At 39.0% G+C, this 26,011-nt stretch overlaps 1 long non-coding RNA gene across 5 annotated transcripts in view; it reads left to right on the forward strand.

Annotated features, from left to right (window-relative positions):
* Positions 1–26,011, forward strand: part of LOC140845755 (uncharacterized) — a 134,577-nt gene that overhangs the window by 58,945 nt on the left and 49,621 nt on the right. For 2 of the 5 annotated variants that reach the window (XR_012124627.1, XR_012124631.1), the window contains exons 3-4: positions 4,781–4,892; positions 18,091–18,164. The exons of 1 other annotated variant lie outside the window; for it this stretch is intronic. This is a non-coding gene — a long non-coding RNA (uncharacterized lncRNA). The remainder of the gene's footprint in view (positions 1–4,780; positions 4,893–18,090; positions 18,165–26,011) is intronic. 2 more of the 5 variants (XR_012124626.1, XR_012124630.1) reach the window with 1 other exon arrangement.

The raw sequence follows: 26,011 nt of genomic DNA on the forward strand, positions 1-26,011 counted from the left end.
GAAAGGGGAGGGTGGGCTGCACAACACAAAGAGGACAAGTAGTGACTCTACAACATTTTGCTAAGCTGATGGACAGTAACCGTAATGTGGTTGTTAGGGGGGACCTGATATAGGGGAGAGCATAGTAAACATAGTATTCTTCAGGTAAGTGTAGATTAAATATTTAAAAAAAAAAAAAAAAGAAAGAAAGAAAAAAAAGGGGGATTACTCCTTAACAGGATAAAACTATTGGTAAATCAAAGATCAACGCATGCTTTAAATATCCTTAATGTTGATCACTTAAAGGGTGTCAGATGATCAGCTATGGAGGTACTCTTTTCTGATAATATTCCTTTCTCTTAATTAAAAGAAAAAAAAAAAGCAGTTACTGTGTGCTGACCTCCAATGAGTTCTGCACAGTGGTATAGAGGGCATGTCAAAGTGTGGGCAAAGGGTCTGTTTGTTTCTACGCAGAAGATCAAGGCCTAGCTTGGATACCCAGAAAATGAACTAAGATACGATATGAGGAGGAGCTTCCGGCATCAGCACTCTCTGGAGGACTCGTGCCGGGGGATGATCATCAAAAAGCCTCCACAGGGATCCGGACGATGCTGCGGTTGTGGCTGCATCCAGCCCACCATCTCCTGGACTTGCCATGAGAAGGAGGAGGGAGATGTCTAGGCTGGCATGTGCATACAGTGAGACAACGAATTTGACTGGATCTGTACTGTTGGAACTCAACCAGGAGTTGGGAGGGGTGCAAGTTGTAGCACCCCAAAATCTCATGACTATAGACTATCTATGGTTAAAAGAACATATGGGATGTGAACAGATCCCAGAAATGGGCTGCTTTAATTTGTCTGATGGTTCAAGTACAGTTGGAAAATATCCATCATATCATAGATAAATTTTCACAAATGCCTAGGGTGCCTAAATGGTTTTCTTGGCTTCACTGGAGATGGTTGGTAATTATAGATTTGCTTTGTTTATGTCACTGTATTCCTATTATGTCAATATGTGTGTGCAAATTAGTTAGTAGTTTAAAACCTATACATACTTAAGGTACTATACAAGAAGATATGTCAAAGAAATAATCAATCCTCCCAAGTTTCCTTCATATGCTACATCTATAGCTTTTCTTCTTCCTTCCTAATTACAAACTTTAAATAGAATTCGTGCCTCATATCGAATTTACCGAGTATCATAATTCCTCCAGGTGGTAAAGATACCTCGAGACAAGTGCTGGGCATAGAAGCCACAGGGCATAAATCTGCAAAGAAGTAAAAAGCTAACCTTTGCAAACAATATGGCTTCTCTCTCACTTACCAACTTTACATTTCCCTGTATGGCCCCGGAAGATGACTGGTTAGCCAGAGACGGGTAAGATTCCTCAAGGGAGGAACAACCTAAGACAGGCACAGTCGCAGGGGGGCCATCAGGTGAGAATTTGGGGATCAACAGAGGTGAGGCTCAGAACCTCACCCCCCCTGCTTTGAGAGAAATCTTCTGCATCCGTGGATGTTTTGCTGCCCTTGTCTAGCCTGGATTAATACTTAGTCCATAGGCACACACCTGATCATCTGATCATCTACATTTGCCTTCTTACAGCACTAAACTATGTTTTCTACCTTTATCTTGCATCTACCTACCACTTCAGCATTTTATTAAAAATAAAAATAATAATAATAATAGGAGAAATGTGGGATCAACATATAAATCAAGTACAAAAATCAAATGAATATTCATATTTGACCTGATGGTTTATAGGTCATATTGCATGATCAAAACCGAAAGTTTCTGTGATGACTGCCCTTGTACTGTTCACCATGTAAGAATTTATTCACTCTGTAAGAATTCGTTCACCATGTAAGAACTTGTTCGTTATGCTTCAGAAGATTGGAGACTGACGAGAATTAGGCTTGAGATGGATTAATGATTGTACATTGAGCATTGACCCCCCTATACTGAATTTTATTGTTGTTAACAACCATTTGATCAATAAATATGAGAGATGCCCTCTCAAAAAAAAAAAAAAAAAAAAAAAAAAAAAAAAAAAAAAAAAAAAAATAGAAAACAGTTATCTCACCAGCAAACACAGGTTTATTTGGGAGTAGCAGAAAATTGAAATCTGGGACGTGCAAGTTACAAGCAGAACCATGAGCCTGTCCAGAGAATGGAGGGGGGAATGTGCGTTTATAGAGGAAAATGCAGAGTTGGAAGGATTGTTTCAAGCAAAAATTCCAGTGGAGCAAACTGGGAGTCCCACAGATCCTGGCTTCTCATTGGCTGAGTTAAGGCGGTCTCCCACTGGCTGGGGTGTAGTGGGGAAGCAGAGGGGCAAAGCCTTCTTCCTGCTGGGTGGTACAGGAGCTAAAACAGTGTGGCATCCGTCTCTTGCAAGGGATCTAAGGGTTATGAGTGATGCAGGCCTCCCGACACCATGTCAGCGAGGCTTCCTCTAATTAATTTTCACAAATGCCATCAGCGGAATGGTAGGATAAGAGATGTGACTGCAGAAGATGGACGCAGAAACCTAAATGATTCCTGCACAATGGAAGAGATGGGGGTTAAGGGACCAGTTAGGAGACAAGCCACGGCCTTCGGGGAGAGAGTGGACTTAATGGCAGGAATGACGGAGAGGGTGGATGTGAGAGATCTAGGAAAAGAGATCCACAGGGCTTGGCGCCTGTGGGGAGTGAGGGGGAATTCTGAGGAGCTGGGAAGAGGAGGGTGTCTGAGGGAAAGTCGGGGGGTGTTAATTTGCTTAATGAAATAATGGGTCCCTATTTTTTGTTATGAAAATATTAAATTTTATCACAATTAAAGGACAGAAAGTTAGCCCTCCATTCCTGATGCTACCTTACAGAGGAAAGCATCAGATGAGACGTCCACAGCAAGCCCTGAGCGATGTCCCGATACGTTTATTTAAGAGCCATCAGGAAACCAAGCCGAGCTGCAGGTTTTCTGAACGCCCCTGAACCAGGTGACGTCTCCTCACCGTTTAGATTTCAGATTATAGGGCTCGTCCTCAGAGACTGCATCACGGGGTGGATCCGACCTCCCTGGAGGTGTGGCTTTGTTACTGTGTCTGTGGCTTCTTTTATGGAACTTGCCACACTTTGTATTATGCATTTATGTCGTTACCCATCTAACTTTCTGCTGAAAGCTTTAGTGCAAAAACTTTAAATTGTTTTTAAATATCACCACTTACATGCTTAACATGTAACATAGGAAGAGAAATGAATACTAAGTAAGTGTGGTTGTCGGAGGAAGAGAAATTTTGCAGCTGAAATGAAGGTGTATATTTTTGAAAGTTTCATACAACATGGAAAAAATCAGGTGGGTATTTATAAGATCGACCAGGGAGGGAACATGGGAAAGAAAGTTTCATGTTCTTGGGAGTGTTTACTGAAATATTTCTTCTGACATCCACTCTCATTTGACTTCATGGCATGTAGACTATTAATTTATCAGGTACATTAGCTCCTAGTGAGTGGATGAACGATCTCTCACTCTTTTTCTTTCCCTCCCCTTTAGGGAGAGTAGGGAAACAATGACATTCTTCGGTGTCAGTTCCCCAAAGGTTGGCACAAAGGGGAGCTCCCACCTGTAGGCAGGAGGCCCTGGAGGAACTGTGGAATAAATGAAATAAACTTTATTTAAAAAGGCTGCAAGCCCTCTGCTGACTATTTGGCATCACAAACGTGTGCTGATAAGCTGCAAATGTAAGCAGATGCTCTTGTGGTTAATAAACTAAAACACATGTTAAATATCTTCTCAATCAAGAGAAAAACAAAAGACCGGCCCAAGCACTACATCACACCACTTAGGGTGAATTCTGACTGTGTGACTCCGGGCAGTTATTTAAAATTCAGCTTTTTGCAGTAAGGCTAAGTAGTTCCCCAAAGTGACTGCACCAGTTTCTCTCTCACTGAAGTGAATTCTCACCCTGCTTGCTCCACATATATTCACCCTTTTAAAATTTTTGCCAAACTTGTGAGTGTTAAATGGTATCTTAATGTGACTTTAATTCTAGTGAAGTTGTAATATATTTCATTACATATATTTTAGTATATGTTATATATCGATTAGTCATTTTCTAATTTTCAGATTTTCTCCCCTTGGAAATGCCTGTTCGTGACTTGTGTTCATTTTCTATTGGGTTATTTATTTCTTACTGATTTGTGTGAGTTTTTGATTTTTAAAAAATATTTTTGGGATGCAGCTTTCTCTCTGCTTGGTTATATGTGTTGCAAAACCTTTCCCCAGTTTGTTATTTGTTTTTATCTCCTTGTGGTGTCTTCTGATGAAAAGAAGTTATTTTACTTGGCTGAAATCATCAATTTTTTTCCTTTATGGTCTGCAGACTGTGAGCATTCAGAAATCCTTTCTTTTCCAGATCATAAATGTACCCTCCTTTTCTTTCTTCCAAAAGTTGGAAAATTTTGCTTTCCACATTTAACTCCTAATGATCTTAAAAGAATAAGTTTTATACATTTACCTGCATCAACTATATTTTTATGCTTATGAAGCAGGCACCCTCTAGCTCCCAACTGGCATCATAGTTGTTAGGGTACAACAGATCTGCCCAAAGATGACCTTGTACAAATCAGAACTACCAAATTTTCAGGCTGGAAGAGATTTCTAAGCTCAGTCCCAAAATGCAACTGTGTGACTTTTTGAAAAGCTCAAGTTGACTACTTCAAGTGTTTTAAGAGTTGCATGCTAACTTTGTATTTCAAACTACCTTCTTAATTATACTTCCAGACCCTAGGTAACTAAACTCATCTTCTTCTCTTAGCTGGAGAGAAATGCTTTGTGATGATGCGGTATAGTGGGACTGGCTGGTAGCGACACCGTGAGAGGTGTCACTTGGAGATGCTAGACGTCAATAAAAGCCACCGGTGTTGCTGGTAAGCAGCAGCTTCTGTTCCACCTGTTTAAAAGATTTTACTTTTAGGCTATTGTGACTTTGAATATTTTAGAAAATCTGATTTCTAAAGGTATCATTTTATATATTAAAAAATCTCTCTTTACATAACGATGAAATGTGTTTATAAAAATTATCTGGAATTTTATGTATTTCTTCTCTCTGAAATGCCTTGTTGTTAAGAGATTCTCCTTGCTTTTGCCCTAATAGGGCAATGTTTTAGGGATGTCTGGTCTTAGTGGAAAATAGCATTAATTTTTTTTCTCAATATAATTTTCCTGTAAGGAGCCATTAGTTACCTGATATTTTGCCCCTGACATTTCCTTAGGGAATAAAAGAATATCCAAATCATATTGACCAATACTAATATCACTTGGATTAAACTGAAATGAAATTATCTGAGCCATGTATAAGTGTTGGTCTCCCATTTCATATCTGTGTAAGATTAAGTGATAAAATTGCATTGCATTGGAAACTTGGCCCTATGCAGATCTAGGACAATCTCACATGGAATTAATGATTTGCTTTCCAGAAGTGGTCTTATGCTAAACTGGGCATTAAAGCCATTTGAGAGAGTGTCTTGGTTATTTTCTTGGGCATTTAGAAATGTGGGCTGGAGATAGCAATATAGTCTGCTTGCATCAGGACAGTATAGTAAATATTTAAGTGTGTCCGAATACAAAGAGGTAATGCGGCTACGCTTAATCCTGAGTAATAGCCATCCAGGCCACTGGCCTGCTTTTGAACTGAGAACACACCTGCTTCCCTTTGCATCCTTTGCCAGAATGTGTGTAACACTTCAAGCCAGGATTTCAAGGGCAGTCAATACAGATTACTGTAGAATCTCATTTATATGACACCCTGGGTGTTCTGAGAAGAACCTGGGAAACCTATGCAATAGCTTGCAGACCAACAGGACTTCCATATTAGGCTTTGCCTTGGCTCTGAGCATGATAGGGGCCCCTATTACATAATCCCTCTTGATGGAGAGGTACCTCTTGCAATGAAAGTCAAATGCATTATTTTGACTATTCAGTCTTCCCAGCTGCCACATGTCTTATTTTATGTCGAGCGGGCAGCTGCTTACAGCTGCCTGGAGACAGTTTTATCCATTAGAGTCTTTTGGTGAAGGCTGGTGCTTCTTGAAACTTAGACCATGGGTGGTAGGTGTCCCCACAGTGAGGCTGATGAGAGAGCCGAGGCAGCCTGGGGCTTTGAGAGGACGTCTCTGACCGCAGAAGGATTCTGAAGCCTCAGGTTCCAAACCTGACCTCAAATATTGTGTTTAGTGGACCAATTATTCATCCTCTCCCGAACTTTGTTTTTCCTTTTCACATCAGTCTTAGTCATTCTGCCTCTACCTCTGAATCCCCAAAAATGGATAGAAATGTGGATACCAGGGAAAGACATAGGATAGTCTTTTAGAGCCATGTCTCTGCAGAATGCTCAGTATTTTAGCAACAGTAAGAGCTTGAACTCCTGAAAGATCTTGTTACAACTTGTGTTGCAAAGGTGCGCAGTGGCTCTAGTGATCTGGGTCTGAGACCACGAGCTGGAAGTTTCGTGGATGTGGGAACCCCAGGCGGGAAGGACCAAGCAAAGCCGGGCTGGATGCTTACAGCGGGGCTCATAGGGGAGAGAGCAAGACATTTCTAAGTCATTTGAGTCTGGCTGTGGGTGTGTTTGTTGCACTTGTTAGTGAATCACATCAAACCTGTCTGCTAATAACATTTTTGTGCTTTCGTCCCCTCTGAGGAATCTGGAGGTACTGATTTCAGAAGTGATTTTAGAATGCAGAGATGTTGATTGCTCATAAAACCTTAGAGTAGAACGCAGAGCCAATGCACTAACAAATGGAGAAATTTCCTTTACATCCATTTATGCAAGTGCCATCTTCCGCTGGGATATCTCTGTCACGCTGCTTGGCAGACACCACGTTCCAGAGGCAGACGACACCAACTGGAGTTGGAAACAGAAAAGACACATTCTACTCTTCATTCACAAATTTACTTTCAAACTTGATGGATTTCTTTCTTCTTTTGAATGTCCTCTGCCTCTTTGTAACCCGATTTACTAGTCCAAGTTTTGCCTTTAGAGGTACCGAGCAGAACCTACACCCCCTTCCACAGAACATGTGAAAAAGGACTGGGTTCTCTTAATGGTAAAGAATATTAATTGAAGACCAACCACCTGCCAGTCTCCATTCTTTGCTTACGTGAATGGCCGCATCCATTAGCAGTAATCTTACTAGCTAGTTCCCATAAGTGCCCTCACTAACTGAATCTTAGAGTAAGTAGTGACCACGCGGCCAGTGAGAGGCTGAGGCAGGGTTTGAAGTCAGGCTCACAGCAGTCTATGTTGTCACCTCTTCTTTTCCCTTTTTCTCTCTCAGGAGAAAGATGAGCATGTGCCTCCTGCTATGTATAAAATCAAGCCATCAGTCAGCCGTCTTTGGGCCCCATTCTGTCTCTCTCCTTGCCTGAGGCTTTGTCAAACGCTTTGCTGATCCAGAATTGAGGTTTTCTTCCTTCTTTGTCATCAGGGAAAGTATATTACATTTTAGAACAAGTTCTAGATGTTACTTTCCCCTAATCTATGGCCACAGCTCAGCAGACCCACAAGTGAGGAAGCCCTTGAGGCTATTCAGGGCCTTAAGGAGGGAAATACTTTAGGAATCGTGGTGATGTATTAAACCTAGAAAGGACAACAAGGAAAACAAACTGGCTCTAGTGTTGAGCAAACTCTAGAACACTAACAATCATTCTACTAATTGGAATAATTATAGTATATTTAAATGCTTTCATGTGTTTCCCCTCCAGTCCGTTTTCTTGTAGGCAGTGTACTATAGCCTCATATTAAAAAGATTTCATCAATGTCCTTTGAAAGCGGAACTAGGAAATCACATCTCATTGACTCACAAGCTGACTATTCTCACATTATGAATGATTCTCGTCCTTGGATCACATTTCTGCCTCTGCTCTGTGTCACCACAACTGTATTTCCATTTTAATTCAGAAAGAACCAAGAACCATTATTAATCCTGGTAAAAGTTCAAAGGTCATGTGGGTCAAGTCAGGTTAAAATCAGCCAGAGGAACTAAAATGTCCAAAATTTAGCAGGTTCTCATTGGACTTTGCATATCGTAGGAACTCTAGAATTCTGAAATAAAATAATGGATGGGTTGTTGGTCTCACTGATCAGCTATGAGGGGCACCCTGGCAAGGAAGCTCATGTCGAGCATCACGGAGCCCGCTGCACTAGGTCGGAGTGCCCTTCTACTTCATGTGGCCTCCTATGGACGGGAAGGAGAGGCAGAGAAGAGCCTTCAGCCCTCCTGCATCTTACCTCGCGGCCCCAGTCACGTTTAGAACCAACAAACGTTGGTGTCCCTGGGAGGAACACAAATACCACGGAAGAATAGTACACATACCCTCCGTTGTCTTCTCAGCCACCTGGTATTTGGGCCATGCATGCCTTAGAAACGTTTTTATTCCTTCACTGTAATTCTGATAAGCAGGCAGAGTTGTTCTAAGAAAGTTTATTTCAAATGTCTCTGGGGCATTCATGTTAAAAGATAGCTTGTACAAACACATTCCAGAGAGTTAGTCGCGGTTTAAACAAAGTTAAGCAGTTTCCTTTACTTCTGGGTTCCCGAAAGCCTTTAATATGCTAATGTGCATTGAGAATTGGGGGGAAGGACAGGGACGGAGGTATAGTACTCAGCAGCTCCCCAATTTCATTTGACCATAGAATCCTTTTTCTTCCTGTGCAGAATGCCATCCAGATATCAGAATTACAAGGGATACCTTTCTAAGAATGCTCTTTGAAGATCTGTTGAATAGTCACCAGATTAAAATCAGATTATAGTGGAGTGGGTTCAAATTGGGATTTGAAAATAGGATTCGGACCCACTCACATTAAGAATGATAAAAGCTATTAATCTTTGCTGAATGTTTTGTAACTAACGCTAGAAACTCTGAATATCAACTGTAAAAGGAGGGCTCCTGCTGCCTTACAATTTCACTGTTATCACCTCCACTAATAACATTGTGAAAGTTCTTTTGCTCCTGAGAAAATCAGTCTGGTTGACAGGCCATAAACTTTTCCCCCCTTCCTGGTCCTCTATACATTTCATATCCTCCGAAATCCTTCTTAGTTTCTACTGAGTTTTTAAAAGTAACTTGTCAGGTTCAAATGCTCCTGCTGGTTTAAGGAAAAATGCTCTCACTAATAAATTAAAATGAATTGTCAGTCTCAACAGGTCCCGTGACCTGCGGTTGGTGGGGGGTTCGAGGCCAGACTCCATATCCCCATCTTGTTGAAGCCACTTTTCTTGTTTTAGCCGGTCCTCTTAATTTATGGGTGGGCTGCCCACAGGACCGCTCACCTGCAAAAATAGTTCCTGCTGTGGTGCTTATTATGCTAAGCAGGTTTCACGTTGACTGAGAGTTTTTACAAGGGGATGGAGCTGCTGTCAAGATCTTCCATCATCTGAGCAAAGCTGGCACCCAAATTCCCTCATATTTCAGCATATTAAATTTAGTGGGGTGGGAGCAGGATAGATGGGAGTGAGATGGGACATAGTGGTGGGAAATCTGCTAAATATCTTGTTTCAAAACCTCTGTAAATCTGACTTTAGTAAAATATATCAATAAGGCAGCAAGATAAAAAAGCCATGCAGTTAGAAGTAGTGAAATGGTGTTCTACTAACACAAGGTAATGAAAATCTCTGTAGTCTACATGAAGGAATGCTGAGAAGTAGCTTTAAGCTGATTCTTGGTGAGTGGAATGAAATACTCACTGGGTATATTTTCTTTATTCTCCAGTTTTAAGCATTCCTGGCTTATTAAATGAAAGTGTTCTCCTTACGCTGAATTTGAAGAGAATAAAATACAATCCAAAAAAGAGGAAAAAAATCCTACCATCATCTCTTAGAAGCCATTATTCTTAACACTGGTTTTCTTTCCAGTGGGTCTTCTATGCACTTTCTTCCACAGTTGTGCAATATAATATATACATACAATTTTGTGCCTTCTCTTTGGCCTAACTTTATATCATAAGCATATCTCATATTACTAAACACGCTTAGCAATCATACATTCTTTCTGGTGCTAAACAGTGTTTCACGGCAGCTGTGTACTCTTAGGTCACTGTCCTGCTACTCTACTCAGGCACATAGGCTTTTGTTTTTTCTTTTCTGTCTTCCTCCCTTTTTCCCTCCATCCTTTCTTTCATTTCTCCCTCCCTCTCTCTCTCTCTTTTCTCTATCCCTCCCTTTCTTTCTTTTTCTTTTTGTGCAAATACTCGAAAATCAAGTTCCGTCCTGGGATGCAGGACCTTTGCATGTCCATCTCCTATGCCCACAGATCTCTTCCCACAGATCTGCAGAGTCAGGCCCTAGGTAGGTTTTTGGGGGCAATGACTGGTGGAGTCATTCATTCACTTTTTGCCCAGGTCCTGCTGGAACAAGAGCTCCTTGTCTGTCTGGTTTCACACTAACTCTCCAGTTCCTTTAATAGGTCTGGGACATTGTAGGTGGTCAATAAATATTTATCAAATGAATTAATAATATCATCAAACCTTTAGGTTGTTTCTTTTGCCTTCTTTATTATTTCTGTTAATAATCTTATGAAAAAATTTTTGTGCTTGCATTTTTATCTGCATTTTAGATTATCTCCTTGAAATTGGTTATCAGAAAGAAAACTCCTAGGCCAAAACTCTCAGGCCAGAGGGCTTTTACTTTTTAAGATTCTGGACACAAGCAATTTGGCTCCTGGGAAAGGTTGTTTCATTTATATTAATTGTGAAGGAGTTTGCTTTTCTGACTTATCTCAACTACAATTCTCATTCCAACCAGGACTGGTTCATTTTTAAACTACGTCCAGCAAAAATTGGGATAGTGCTGTTTTAATTTAACATCTTTGGTTACTTTAAGTAGAAATCTCTCATTATTTGTGCTTTCTCCTGTGTGAATTATATATATGTATAAGTTCTTGCCCAGTTATCCCTTGGGTGTTGTTTTATCTTTTTATCAGTTTACATGGGTTTTTATAAGCCAATGTTACTCTTTCATCTATTATAGTTACTAAAATTTTTAGTTTACTTTAATATTTTAAGAGTCATTTATAAGTCAAATTTATTAGTCTTAATTTTTTTTTCTTTTTTGGTAATTTGTCCCATAGCTTTTAATCCTAGAAAATCCTACCCTATTCCAAGATTGGATAAATACTAATCTGTTTTATAATGTTTTTATGGTTTGATACTTTTTACACTTTTAATTTGTTAATTTTTCTGAATGTATGTCTGGATATGGTGTGAGGCAAAGATCTAAATAGAATTTTCTCTCATTGGCATGTAACTGTTCCTGACTTTCAAACTAATTCCTGGTGCCTCTTTACCTCTAAACACAACATATACAAATTTAGCTATTGTTATTATTGAAACTGAAACAATTTGAATGCCTTCATAACTTTTAGAAAATATGTAATTTAGTCTTCCTAAAACATGAGCAAATTAATTTTGGCGTTTTACTGATGAGTAGCGTGCTGAAAGCATGTCTTGGAATATTATTAAAGGCCTTGCAAAATCTTTTTAAATTAAAGAAATTTTAATATCAAAATTAAAAAACACTTTGGTATAAGGAAGGTTACCAGAGTTAAAAAGCAAGACAAGATCAAAAGAATATATAATAATGTATAATACAAAGATTTAATATTCAGAATATGTGAAGTCCTCCTGTGAATCAGTAAAAAAGATAAATAACCAAGCAGTAAAATGAGCAAAAGTTAGGAGAAGACACTTCATAGATAAAAGAATGAAAATGACTAGTGAACAAATGAAATACACTCAGTCATGGGTAATTAAGGAATTGCAAGTTAAAATAAAAATATATTTTATCTTCATCAATTTGGCAAAATTTGTTACAGTACTTCCGTAACTTTATTGGGTATATAAACTGGAACAGTCATTTTTGGAAAGCATTTTCATAATCCCATCTATGTGAATTAAAGATGAATATGTATTTCAACCTAGCAATTTTAGTTTATATCTAGATCTTTAGATTATAAAATTACTTAGATATGTATGTAAAGAGGCATTTTAAGTATCTTTGAAAGAGACTGAAAGGTTTGTTTATAACACTGAACCATATAGTCACAACCTACATTTCTGTCAATGGGGAAATGGCTGAAAAAATATGGCATAACCATGTTATGAAATACTACTTATCAGCTAAAAAGAATAAGATCATGGTATCCTGGCATGGAAAGAGCTTCAAAATATATTGTTAAATAAAATTGTGGAATAATTTATATAGTTATGAACTCAGTCACATCTATTCCTTGTCACAAAACAATGCTCTGTGGTTCTAGATTCTATCTATTCCCTATCTCTATCCTCAACAATCAATCAAAAGCATATAAACATACAGGGAAAAAGTCTGAAATGATAGATACCATATCAATAATAGTAGTTATCTGAGGAGAGGAGAATGGGGACTGGCTGAAGGCAAAGGCAGATTTTTGCTTTTTTCTTTAGTTTTCAAATGCATATTTTAGATAGGGATGGCATTGACTTAGGTATGTATATATGTATATATGCATGTGTGTATTACGTATTGGGTTGATTTTTAATTTTGGCTTCGGCAAACTAATACTACATTAAAAAGTCTTGACCACACAGCGATTTGTTCAATCATTCATTTATACAAGTAATTTGCAAAAATCTTTCCATTAAAAATAAATCAAATTATAGTAAACTATATACAGGAAAAATTAATTGTGGATTTAAGGCATATTGAGGACAAATGCTATAATCTCCCTTTCCTACATCAAATCCATACAAATGATAGTAAATATAAAAGGCTGTTCTATTCTTTGGCACCAACTGAGTATCCAATAATTCAATTCAATTCTGCCACCAATTAGTTGGAGTTAACACACTCCACAGGTTAAGGTCTCAGTCACATATGACTGTCCCACTTCAGACACCAGCTGCAAATGGGATGCCCAAGTTTCCCGTACAACTGCCTAGCCTCCTACAAATCTGAGAAGGTTCCCACAACCCGCTCCTTAGATAATTCCCTCTAACAACTCATAAGACCCAGAATAATACTTTGCTTACATTTACTGATTTGCTAAAATGGATACAACTTAGGAACAATTGAATGGAAGAGATTTGAATGCAATGAAATAAATTTTTTAAGTTAACTATTTTCAACTCAAACAAACTAATCTCATTTCAAATACCTTGAAACACTTTCTCCCTGCATTTAAGGAAATTATTTTTGACTATATGCATGTTGACTGCCAAAAATTGCCTGTTTTTTTGTTTTGGGTTGTTTTAATATAGACATTAAACAAGGTATTAAGGTTACTAGGCGTTGCATTTCTCATAACTGCAAAGTTTCTCAATGAAGTGGAGTGTTGGGGGAAAATTTTGAAAATTTATTTTAAAGCTTACAAAAGTCATCTTAAATCCAATAACGTGGAGTAGCATTTCTACCAAAGAAATAAAATAGACCTGTTTTAGCTGCTATTAGTATGTTAATATTTTATTTTGACTGCTAAGACAATATGACTAGGAAAAGAATATTCTGTCTTAAGCTGGACATTGTACATTGGGCACAAGCTGTATCTGTCAATCACATGTGTAATTGACCTTGTAGAGATCAGATGCTATTGATGTGAAATGTTCTATGAATCAGATATAGGTAACTTTTTCACAATAAAATTTTGTGACTTTGAGTTTCCTCCCATAGTTTCAATATTGTATATTAATAAAATAATTCACCAGAAATATACATCAGCTTTGTGTATCAATGTGACCAAAATGATAAATATGCTTGACATCTCTACATTTTGTAACTAATAATTAGTGCTCTAAATTCTGAGGCAATACAGAAAATATTTATCCTTGAGAAGAGTATTTCCAAAGTTAATTAATTCAAATTAAGGTACCTCCTTTTCTATTTTCCTTCACTTGGGTGGATTTATACTGACAGGATCTTGGGCATTAGCAGTGTCCCAGTGTCTCAGCTTTCCAGATGGAATGCATTTCCTTTCTGCTGCGACAAGGGACCACTGGAATCAGTGGTTGGTTTGACCCTAAATTTGGTTTCTTCTGGATGCTGTGGCTGGTCATTGTTTTGGTTGCTGACATGATAGTGCCCAGAGCCTCTTCCACCAGTTTTCCTGTTCCTTTTCTTCCTGTTAAGGTATCTGAGTTGTAAAAATCTATAGAGAAGGCAATTTCAGTACTAAGGAATTTGAATAAGAACTCTAGAGTGTTATATCCAACTATCTGCTAAAAATCACCACTTGGGTGCCTACTAGGCACTGTAGACTTATGATATCCAAAAAAGACCTCCTGATTTCCACCCACCCCAATAGCACATGCAACATTTTGACATTTGTCAAAAACTGAAAACCTCCACCCTCCCTATGCTTCCTCAGCTCAGTAAATGGCATCTTCAGCCACCTAATCCTCAACCCCAAATCCCAGTAAACATCTCTGATTCCTCTTTTTGTCTCCTCATCCATATACAATCCGGCAGCCAGTTAATTGACTCTTTTCTGCACTAGTTCATGATCTAGGCTCTGTCTATCCCTCTGCTTTACCCCGTATGACCCACCCTTGTTCCTTATGCCCCAGCCTCTCCCTGCTGCCCCACTCACCTTTGGTCTGTTCCTGGAATTTGATAAGCTCCTAACTGTCATAAGGACTTTGTATCACCATCTCCTTGGCCTGGAATGATCGTCCTATCATCGTGCAATTGGCTCCTTCTCGCCACTTAGATCTCAGCTTAAATTCCACCTCCTCAGAGACTTTCCTGACCACACAGTCTAAAATAGCTGGTTCAGTCCTAAACATCGGTTTGTTTTTTATCTTAATAGAATATGTTTAACAGGTATTTTCCTGTTTATCATGTGTATGTTTCAGAAGAGAGATGCTTGTTTTATTTTGTTCAGTACCGTACACCCTGTGCCTAGAAGAAGGCCTGCTGTGCAGCAGGTGCCCAGTGAGTGAGTTATTAAGTACACGATGATGGTATTCTGGAATCTAGGGTCTAAGTGAGAGGCAGCTTGTAATTTCTACTTCACGACCCACTAAGCCTTCTATTTTCTCTGTCCCCTAGCGACTGCTTTGCTTTTTCTATGTTTTCCCCTTTGTCCTTCTTTTTCTATCGTTTCCCTTTGTCCTTCTTACTCCATCCCAATTTCACTCTTCATGTAGCCTCTCCCCTCCCTGCTGCCCCACCACCTTTTTCTTCACTATCACTTCCCGCCATTCTCTTTGCCCCAAACTGGACATAAAATGGGCCTGAGAGGACTTCTAAAAATATTGCTTTTACTTGAATATCCTCCTTGAATAAATTTTTGTTTTGTTAGCCTTTATTTAGAAAGCAGATGAGCTGAATGTTTTATATCTTTCTAAGAAAAAGATATATAGATCAATTCTTAATTATTTCTCTATGCCAATGACCCTGGAGATGTGGGGAAAGTGGTCCCAGCTCCTGCTCCTGGTTTAATGGTTCAAAGACTTTTGAATATTTATAAATCTGGAGCTTACATGGCAGAGTCATTCCCAGAGAGGGAGAGGAAATTGATGTGCACTGAGCGTAATCTAGAAATCAAGAAAAAGGGCACCTGGGGTCCTTTCCCTGGGGCTGACTACCTGAAACACAAGGGTGAGAAGGCTAAAACATTTAGGAGGCACCTCCGTGGAAGGGGGCTGTGACGCCACAGACTCAAACCATGCTCTGTGCCCCCTCTCAGTGAAATGCCAAACACCCTTGCCAACAATGAAGGTTCTTTGGTTTTACCACACTACAGTGTCCATAGCTCATCACCTACAGGGAGCTGAGCCTTCTAGTTTGCAAATGGAGCACTAATGATTTCACCAGGAAAAAACATATTCTGGGTTGTTTTGCCGGTTATGGAGTTCTGAGGAAATAGTGGCTCTGCAGAGATGAGAAGTTACTCAAGGAGGATATGATTTGAGGTTTCAAGAGTTAGTTCAAGAGAACAACGAATTAAAATTAATATAATAGCAGATTGTCGTAGAGCCTGGATGGAGTAGTCACATCTGATGTGTGTGTGTGTGTGTGTGTGTGTGTGTGTGTGTGTTTGGTTATAACTTCGAAATATAACAACAATAGTATTAGAATATGATAAAAACTCCAAATGTTTTCTTTTATTTATGGAGTGGGTAAGAGGGCTTGAACATGTTTAACATTCATTGTATTCTCAAATTCCTATTTAAATGTGAAATGTCAAGAAATATTAGGAACGACTAAGCAGATTACAAAAGATAATATGAAGCCCTGCATTGAAATTGCCAAGATAAATCAATTTTGTTCAATGAAAAAAATATGCAAAGGGGTGGCTTTATTCTGCATGCTGGTAGCTGTCCACTTTGGAGGCAGATGTGAATCCCAAGTCCTTTGGACAATTAAAAAAATTATGATGTGTAACAACTGAGACAAGTCATTTATTTATCTAAGATGGGAGAAAAAATTCCTTAAGTAGTTTCCATTCTTTTATGCCAATCAGGGTATTCACATTGGAACAGCAAGGACCTTGGGAGGGAAGGGGAAAGGAGAAGACAAGGCGAAGAAAAGAAGAATTTAAAAATTTGGGTGGTACAGGAAGGATAAAACCATGAGAATATGTTTGCTTCCACCCAGGCTGTCACAAATCTGGGAAGGAAGGTTGGGGCCCCATTAAGAATTAGGCCCAACATGTAATGTTATCTAACACTTGCAGACAACATGTAACTTGCAGGTTTTAGCTGTACAGCTGTGAAGACACCTGCCAGTGCCCTCCACCTCCTCAGATTTCTTGCCTCAGCATGACTGAAAGACCTGATCTGATCTCCATGGAAGTTTCTCTCCCTGTAGATTTAGGATATGGTGACTGCAAGTGTGTTATTTGGGTCTCACATGCCTTCATTTTAATGCAGCTTCTTTTGTGAGAGGACTAAATTACTAAGGACTCGTTAAGATATTTGGAAACAAAGCCACTTAACAATCCCTCCTCATGTGTCTCTCATCTCTGGGTTATTAGGTGATACAATCTGCCTTTAAACTGAGATGACCTCTGAAGGATATGTCATAATGTGGCTTTCCTTCAGAGCAAGTGAGTTCTCTCTGCAGTTCCTGACTTGCCGCGGGGGACAGGGTCTCAGCTGTTGGAAGTGCCCGACATGACCCACCGTTAGATCCTCCTCAAGAGGGCATCACTCTCAGTTCTAGAAGAGCTCTCAGAACACAGAAACACTCCAGACCGGAGCTCTGCACGCTCCCCTGCCAGGGTAGGGGGACCCTTCATTTGCTCTCCTCTGTGCAAGGCAGGCCATCTTCCAATCAGTGGGCATGTATCAGAGAGTAAAACAGGCACAAGGAGCTGATGTCCTGGTGGAGGAGACCCCATAAATAAGATAAACAAGAAAGTACATAACATGTTAGCAATAAGAGCTAAAGAGAAAAAATGAGAGAGTAACAAAAAATACAAAATATTGCAAGGTGAAATTACTAAAATTTGGTTAAAGTGGCTAAGGAAGGCCTTCCTCAAAAGACTATAGCAATTACTGTGGATGTCCCCCTGTCCCCACTCAAGTCCAAGGTGCGTGTTCCTGCAGCTTGGGGTGAGCTGCTGGCTGACAACTCTCACCGAGAAACTCTCATGGAATTGCCTTCAGAAAGCTAATCCCGTGACCAAGGTCATAGCTGAGTGCAGCCCACGTCCAGTGACTGGTGAACAAGTGGTTATAAAGAGCAAACTCCTTTGTCTTAAGACAGTGAAGCCCTGAAAGGCCATCCTAGCACCAGAGCCCCCTGGAATAGATTGAGGTCTTTGGTAAGTCAACTCTGTCCCCTGCACGGGAGCGGTGATCACAGCTTATATTAAGATGATAAGAATTTCAGGCAAAATCCTTCCTTTTGGCTTACTGTCCTAAAGTGTTCTAATTGGCAAAGATGTATATTTGATGGAAAGGTGCAACACTCAGGATATGTTGTTTCATTTGTGTATTTTTTCCCTACAAAATGACATTTTAAGTTTTGCTAAGCAGTCACGATCAAAAACCCACTGGTCAAGGTCATTTTAATCAGTGTTCTGTTCAAAATTCATTTGATTTGTACATTTTGATCCATACCACTCCATAGATTATTTCTTTCTCAGTCTCCAGGTCCCTCCAGTATAAACCCTGACCCTGTATTTCAAAGGTTACACACCTAAATGACTATAGGGAGCTGGTAAGTAACGGAAACATGAGGAGCAGGTAAGACAACAGGGAGTGGTGCGGACTGTGGTAAACTGGAGGGTATATACTTTGTCTAAAAGAGAATGCCAATACTCAACACCATCTGATTTATTACCAAGTTTTAATGGGAGCCAAATGTTGCCAGATCTTCTCATTTTTAACTTGATAAGCCTGAAATTTTAATATATTTTAATGTAAAATACTTGACATTTAGAATGTTGGTAACTAATCAAATTTTAAAAAAAACACAGTGATGAGAAACAAATCACATCTGTAGTTCATAGTCAGCTATAATCTTCCCATTTAGGCTTCTGACATTGATAGGAGGTTTAAAGGTCATAGCTTCATACAATTATAATTTGGAACCTGAGCTGGCTACTTTTCATACAGCTCTGCACATAAACTATCACCTCTTCCTTGAGGAGTTTGTGCATGTATGTTTGCCCACTACAGACCCCCAAGTGCCTTTGAAGAGCAGAGCTGGATTGTCTTCATCTCTACATTCCTCAGGAACCCATCCTAGAGCTTTACATATGGGAGGCACATAGACATATTTATTCCATAAAAAAACACAATGAATACCACAAGACTGGCACCCACTAGTCCTGTTGTAAGCATTTCAGGTAACAATATTATGGCAAAAACAAAGTAAAATAGTGAAACAATCAGTCCTCGGGGGAGAGGTACTTCATTAAATTGGTGCCAAAGGACTTCTTAATAAAACACACTTACCTGATTTCAATTTGTACATCAGAATTGGTTTTCCAGTGCTGTTACCAAAAGTATAAATATTATTACTTTGGCAATATACAAGCTAAAGAGTAGAGTTCAGCATGATATGCATCAAGGCATAATTACAGGAATAGAAGATTAAAGTCATATTTACATACAGTAGGATTAAACATTATTTATGTACAAAAGTGGCTCTCTTTAGTAGCAGTGTTCCACATTATAAAGATATCTCAAATTACTCTTGAAATCTCCCTTTATAGCAGGATCTCTAAATGTCACGTTGTGCATTTAGCACTTTTTACTAGTATTATTAATAAAAAACCTCTCTGTGCCTTGCCATTTACTAATTCTCACCTGCATTACCTCATTTGACACAGCTGTCATGTTATCAGGAGCTAGTGAGATCACTTGCAAAAAATAATTTCTATTTACAGAAGTCAGTTCCATATTATGCCTAGTTGATGAAATTATGTATTGAGGCCCTTGGTAAAATTCTTAGCAAATCAAAGATTGAAAGTTTAATAAATACCCTCCATATTATTAGAAAAAGCAGAGTAGAATGTTTTAATAATCGTAGAGTAGGGAAAATTTTTCTCAACCAGAAATTATGAAAGAAAAGATTGGCAGCTTTAATTACTTAAAAATTAAAAAGTGTATGGAAAAGACAGTAATAAATACATGTTACAAAAGCAACTTTGAGAAAATATTACCTATCTTCCCATCTTTATATAATCCATATATTCATATATCTGTCATCTATTTATCTAATCTATGATCTCCTTCATCTCAAAGTATTAACAGATCTATATCTCAAAGTGCTAACAGAAATAATAAACTATGAGATGCTAAATAGTCAATAAGAAAGAATCAAGCCACTCAGATAATAGGAAAGGAGATGAATTGGCAATTCCCTGAATAAGAATAAACTCAAACAATGGGAAAAATGTTTAATCTCAATAGTGATCATGCAAATTAAAATGACAATGCAATTATTGCTTTATTGATCAAATTAAAAGTTTAAAAGTTTGATGATATTGAGTATTGGCTAATATTTGGACAAACAGGTGGTCCTACATTGTTTCGAGGAATATAAATTGGTACAAACTTTTTTCATGGTAGTTTAACAGTACATGTAAATACAAAAATGCACATACTATTTGATCTGCAATCATATGTCATATAGAAGGATGCCTGTAAGTGTTCGGAGATGGCCATACACAGATGCAGCATTCCCTGTGACAGCAAAACATTAAAACAACCTGCATGTCTGTCAGGAACAGACTAAGTACACTATGATTCTGTTATTATACAAATAATGTAGCCCCATCTACATGTACCAACACAGAGAGATGTCTACAATATAGTGAATGAAGACATGCAAGGTACAGAACAAAAGTGTTCGATATTTGCAAAATTATAAAATAATCATATACATATATGTCTAAAATAACTTTAATGGTATAGGAAAGATCCAGAAAGATAAACATTCTTATACTAGGGAACTCTGGAAAAGGAGACTGGGGAGGAGGAATTTTTGTCTTATACTCTTCTATAATGTTTATTCTTTTTGACAACAAAGACTGCTTTTGCATTGTCTGGTCCTATTGAAAGTGCTGTTTTATGACACTGACTCCTAGCATGTAAATTTCTACTCCATTATGACCTTCATGTCATAGACACACAGTTTTTCTTTAATTAAAAGCCTCAAAAATTTAAGAACTCAATATGGACATAATTTGCTCAAGGACACCAAATACTACTCTGTGGGAGTTGCTCAGCAGAATTTTGAAGGGTTGGTATGATTTTTGCCCATTTTACAAAAGACAATTGTATGCTACCTATACGAGCAGTAATTAATAGAATCAAGGTTTGAACCTAGTATTTATTGGGATCAATGTAGTGTCCTTTATAAAACATGCCCATGTTAAGAGGAATGACTCAGAGCTCATCAGGCCTTTACTGTACATAGTGAGATCTGAAAAGTAATACTTAATCCACAGTAGAGATGAATTCATGCAACAATGAGCCGTATTCTGACATGCTTCTAGCCATATCCTATATAATCAAAGGGCTGAGGCTTCCAGACAAAAAGTAATAAACAATGTGCTTGATAACACAGTAAAGTACGGAACTGAGGAGGGAACACCCGGGCTGGCGTGGGCTGGAAGATCAGTGCCAAACGCTGCTATGTTAGGATCTCGTCATTCTGTAAGTGTGAGCTGGTCAGGTAATAACCACTCTTCTTAATGACAAACCCAGGAACAAACTTAACACAGCAGTGGGACTTCCTGACGTACCCTTGTCACTAAGGCAGTCCTCACCCAGCAGCATACGCAGAGATGAAACATCCGTGTGTGCGGCTGGTGGAAGAGCAGAAACAGATGTGCAAAGGAAGGGACATCAAAGTCAAAACAATTACCATCGCAACAAATGGGTAGCTTCCCCAGATACAAGCTTAGCGCTTAAAAAAAAAAAGGGCATTCCTTATATCGCACTGGTAAATCAGTGCCAGCATTTTCGCACATGTGAATCATTAAAACCAACAAAACAAAAGAAAAACGAGAGGCCATGAGTTGCTTTAAAAGATACTTCCTCTGAGCAGCTAATGTCTTGGCTTCCATTCCAGTCATCTGGGCGAACAGCCATTTTTATTCCTACCCCCCTGCCCCCACCCTCTCGCAGGGGCCTCTCGAGGTCAGAAGGAGACCAGATATTGGCCACTGCCAGGCGATATTGACAAAGGGGAACACAGTGAGTGAAGGCTTTGGAAATAGCCGGTGATAAAGGCTGGTCGGGATCGCTGCAGTCAACATCACATAGATGTTTCATTCAGGTGCTGGGCATTACAAATGGTTTAAAAAGAACACTGATTCAATGCGCTGTTCTGCCTAGGGCACATGAAAAGAGAACGTGAAAAGATTTTTCTGTAAGTGATTATTATATGTTTTACCCTCCATTTATTATGATAAATAGGATGCAGACTTATGACACTAATAAGTCAATGAAACATGGTCTTTTTGACTTTATGCATAGGCCTTTTTACATTGAACAGAAATAGGCCAAAGCGTCATTTTTAAGAATATATTTCATTTTCATTCCCTGTGGCTTTGTCTTATCTTAAAAATGTCAGTAACTGAAAACGCTCACACCTGTGGATATGTCTAAGGATGCTCAGCCCGAAAATTGTATTTATTTGGTATTTTAGTAGCTTTTAAATTCTAGTGCCCCTGTTTAACAGTCTTGGATGTAAACCCGTTTTCTGTATTTTTTGCAAGTCATAATTTGCCTCGATAGAAAAATAGCATTGTAATGAGTTGATGGCTGATGACTGTTCAGTATCAGATCTGAAGACACTGCTTTGTCTTGTACGCCCCTAGTGAAAATGCCGTTTTAAGAAAATGATACCTCAGCATGCAAACGCATACTCCATTACAACTTCCATGTCACAGTCACACAGTTTGCTGTTCAAAAAAAGGTGTTGCCAGGAACTGAGCTACTGGAATTGAATTAAATTATTAAACACCAGCTGCCAAAGAAATAAGAGCGCAGCTGAATATTTTGGTGGATTTCTTGGCGAGCCTGTGTATTCTTTAGTGTTTAGTTGCAATTACAGGAATTCTCCAAAAGGGATGACTGTAGTTTCAGTTGCTTCCTCCAAGAACAGAAAAGATGCTATGGAGCAAGGGGGATAAATACACTTATTCGGCTCTCACTTCTAAACACAGATATAAATATAATTTAGTATGCATACTTAGAAGTTGTTCCTTTAATGTCTAAGGTTCTGGAGGTAGATATTGAAGTGATTTTGGTAGCCATATGGGATAAAACCCCTGTGACAGAGTTTCATGACCTAAGTGCGCATGAGTTAAAGTGGAGCAGCCCCGGGTTTGCTAGTCTTACCGGTCTTGCCCGTATTCTCTCGTAGCTGACAAATTCCAAGTGTGCATCACGCGTGTGAGACTAGACCAGTACCCTGTAGCTGTGCTAATCTCCCCTTTCATGTATGCCTTACAAATAAGCCAAGATATTTAATACATTGCTCGAAAGGCATATAGAATTGTGTTGAGGTCATAAGCAAATAAAAGAGTGAAGTTTGGGTCTCTACCCCCACCCACCATTATTCCAAACTTGCAATATTCTGTCCAAAGCAGCCTGTGTCGAGTCCTGAGGGACCAACCCACATGCAAATTGAGCATGCAGTTTAAACTCTGGTTGTTCTATTGTTCAAGCCGAATTTAAATCTCACTAATTTTTAGTGAAAGCACAATAGTTAAATATCTTGCAGATGTAGCTTGTGTATTTAAAATTCCTTAGAAGGTTTCCATTTAGGGTTTTTACTACATTAGTTTGATCTGCTGTGCATGACAATATGGCATGTGTGCATTTCTCTCAGGATGCGCAGTTTGGTTTCATACTGTGGAAAAATCCAGAGCGTAGAATATTAGCATGAACAGTGTCAAGTATCAGTGCTAATTCTCTTGTTACTGTGACATAATTTGGGAACAGCAATCATTCAACTATTTTAGGTGATAGATATAAGAGATTGAAAAACAGCTATGTAATCAGCTAAGGTGTGTCCTTGGAGAGGAGAAAGTTCTAGAGAGTTCTAGAAAAATGACAGCTATATGTCCAATCACAGATTTCTTCTGCTTGTGCAAAATTACAGAGGATGCAGCTGTTGAATAAAATCAGAATGTAACATTTAGAAATTGTTCCATGTGTCTTACAAAACAAATTTGCTCATTTTGGTGATCACAGGCTAAAAGAATTTATTTCCAAAGAAGCCTAGTTACCTTCACTCCTTGGCAGAACCACATGTTTTAGCACAAATGATGATGCAAGATGAACAAAAAAAAGTTCAATATTAATTTTGGGGACTTCTAAGGAATTAGAGAGTTGAAGTCTTCTGTTAAAATGAAAATTATTTGAAAGAAAAACATCCTCATTTACATGGCCTATTTTTAGAAACTAATATAATGTTAAATATACACTTCATAGAAAAAATTCATTTGAATAGAATAAAATCCCAGATGGTTGGTTTTCTCTTGGATTCCAATTTCTTAGCCCAATTTTAAGAATAGAACCACAAGTCTCTTCTTCAAGTACTTGTGAAAAAGCTATAATATATTCATCAGGGGATGCAGTAATAATATTTTACTTCATTATCATGCTTTCCCCATTGACGGAGTACTATTACCTATATTATTTATATTCTAAGATAAATTGAGGACAAAGGTATTTATCACAATTTAAAGTTCTAGAAATCCCAGTTCATTCATGTAGCAAATGCTTTTTGAGTATGAAAACCAAGAGCACATGAAAGAGTTAGAGGGGTTAGATGCTGGGAATTAAAACACATTGTGCTAGTGGAGAGAGAGGAACTGTAGTATACTCTCACGGCTCTGCACAGGGATCACATACAAAAGGCAGCAAGACAACTAATCTGCCTGTAAGAGTTGGTGCGTGCAGGGGAGTGTCAAGGAGGACACTGCACGGAGACTGGAAGGATGAGGAAGCATTGGTCAGCAGGCAGGTGAGGGGGTAACTGGCTAGACAGGGAAGCCAGAGAAGAGGGCTATGAGCAAAGATGGCATGCTAGGGATTATACACAGGGGGCCATCGTGGTCTGGAGCACAGAGTTGGATATGCAGGGAGACTGGGATCAAATCATGCAAAATCTTGTATGCTTTGCAAGGCGATTAGATTACATCCCGGAAGTAAGAGCATGTTTTGCATTTCGAGGAGGGGAGTAACATGCTCAGCTATGAATGTTTCATTCTGGCACCTGGTTGGAGAATGTGGGAAGGAAACATTTTGAATAACTCTTGAGTTCTGGCTTTGGTTGATTCTGGTTCCGTTCCCTGAGCTTGGAGGTTCTGGAGGGGAGCAGGTTAGAAGGGTGGTGATGGGAAGAGTAGGGAGACAGTGAGCTCTATTTGAATGTGCTGACATTGGCAGGAGCAAGAAAGGTCAGGGTTCCAGTAGGCAATTAGATGCAGTGGTCAGGTTCATCACGGGGCTGGACTGAAATGCTGATGGGCAAGTCACCAAAACTGCTATATAGGCCACAATGACATCTTTATTGTTCCTCCCCAGTGCGCTACGCTGGGATCTCCATGGTCTATTGGTTGCAGTGTGGTGGTTTTATTTTGTTCTAGTTGGACCTGACAGATCTGCTAAGCAGTGGTCAGCCACGGGAACAGAGGTTCCAGCGGAAAGCATAATATTCTAGTCTTCGACTCAAAATTCTTCCATCTACTTTTGAGAACATGGGCTAGCAGTCAAGTCAGCTTAAAGGAAACTTGTCGGTGATTTTGAAGATTTAGAATCAGCTTGGTGGGGCCTTCTGGTCTGAAGGACTGGAATTGGCTGAAGATAAAATGGGGCAGATGAGGGTGACATGGACACTTGCGACAAGCTGTTGCAATAGAGGCTATTGGCAACTGGGTAAACGGTGATGCATGTGGCGCTTTAAACCCTTTAGAATCTCACCGTGTGAAATGGCCAACATTTCTCAACATTTCAAGGTGTTTCAACTGGATGTCCCACTGTTTCAGGCAGACTTTGTGGGACTCTGAATTCAAACCATCATTTAGTATATTGCTTATTTGAATCTCCCCTACCCTGTAAGATTCAATTCAAACCCAGCTTTCTCTAGAAATCCTTGAGTATCCCGAACTAAAACAATCTCTCCCTTTCAGCAAGTATTATCACTGCAGCAAAAACTGCACAAGTGATGGGAGAAAAACTAACATTTTAAAAGCTGCATACATACCAGGCATAATTTAGGCACTTTGCATATATGAGTTCATTTCATTTCAGACCATGGCTTAATCTTAATAATAGTCACCTACTGCTTTTGACTTTCTTCATTGCTGTCTTCAGTTATTCCTTTTAGAATTTCTATCTTCTTTACATAATCAGTTTTGCATTTTTTTCACATACTTTCCATGAGCTTATTCCTAAAGTATAACAACCAGAGATCAGGGAACTAGCACTATTTTGCTCAGAACTTGGGAGAATGTGATGCGAGTTGATTTGATCTAATAGGATCAGAGCTGTCATGTTGCACAACTACCGAGGGTATCCGTTTGACTGGTGGTGATG

The sequence above is a fragment of the Manis javanica genome, chromosome 13 (assembly GCF_040802235.1).
Source record: "Manis javanica isolate MJ-LG chromosome 13, MJ_LKY, whole genome shotgun sequence".
NCBI classification, from domain to species: Eukaryota; Metazoa; Chordata; class Mammalia; order Pholidota; family Manidae; genus Manis; species Manis javanica.